Below are 866 nucleotides of genomic sequence, written 5' to 3' on the forward strand. Positions count from 1 at the left end.
GCTGTGTTATTCGGGGTCGACGCTGAATGAATCGGTGATAAACAAGGCTACATGAACTAAAAAAAGAGAACAAATACATCAGTATAAATTAAACAACACCGAACAAGGTCAAAAGTGGCGAATGAGTAACTCTGGCCTCAGAAGAAAGTAGATGAGCGAATAAAAATATTAAAAAATTCAATGGAAATTACTCAATACTTAACAAAGGTATGAGAACGATAATCAATAGTCACAGAGAATCTTTCTCAGGAAGAAACGGATTCTTTTCAGAGAAAAGCTTTTAGTAAAAAAAATGAATTGTCTTAATGAAATGTGGTCAGAAGAAATCCGAAAGAAGGATTATCTCCAGATTCACTAAAAGCATTATCAATAGTGATATTCTTGAGACCCTTTGTCTATTGGTAACCATCATGAAATTAAATACAGGCCATATCACGTTGAAAGCACCGGTTCTTGTCCGATCACCGAAGTTAAGCAACGTCCAGCCTAGTTAGTACTTAGATGGGTGACCGCTTGGGAAACCTAGTTGCTGTAAGCATCACACATTTCTAGGCGCAGGAGTGGCTGTGTGGTAAGTAGCTTAATTACCAAACATGGTTCTGGGTTCAGTCCTACTGTGTAGCACCTTGGGCAAGTGTCTTCTTCTATAGTCTCGGGCCGACCAAAGCCTTGTGAGTGGATTTGGGAGAGGAAACTGAAAAGAAACCCGTCGTATATATGTATATGTATATATATATATATATATATATATGTGTGTGTGGTGTGTGTGTGTGTGTGTGTGTGTGTGTGTGTGTGTGTGTGTGTGTGTGCGTGTGTATTTGTGTTTGTACCCCTAACATCGCTTGACAAATCCTGGAGTCGATTTG

The 866-nt window shown here is 39.1% G+C and overlaps 1 pseudogene; it reads left to right on the top strand.

Annotated features, from left to right (window-relative positions):
• The first annotated feature begins 418 nt into the window (after positions 1 to 418).
• On the top strand, positions 419 to 538 carry LOC115220822 (annotated as a pseudogene).
• Positions 539 to 866: the final 328 nt, after the last annotated feature.

This window comes from Octopus sinensis, linkage group LG1, assembly GCF_006345805.1.
Source record: "Octopus sinensis linkage group LG1, ASM634580v1, whole genome shotgun sequence".
NCBI classification, from domain to species: Eukaryota; Metazoa; Mollusca; class Cephalopoda; order Octopoda; family Octopodidae; genus Octopus; species Octopus sinensis.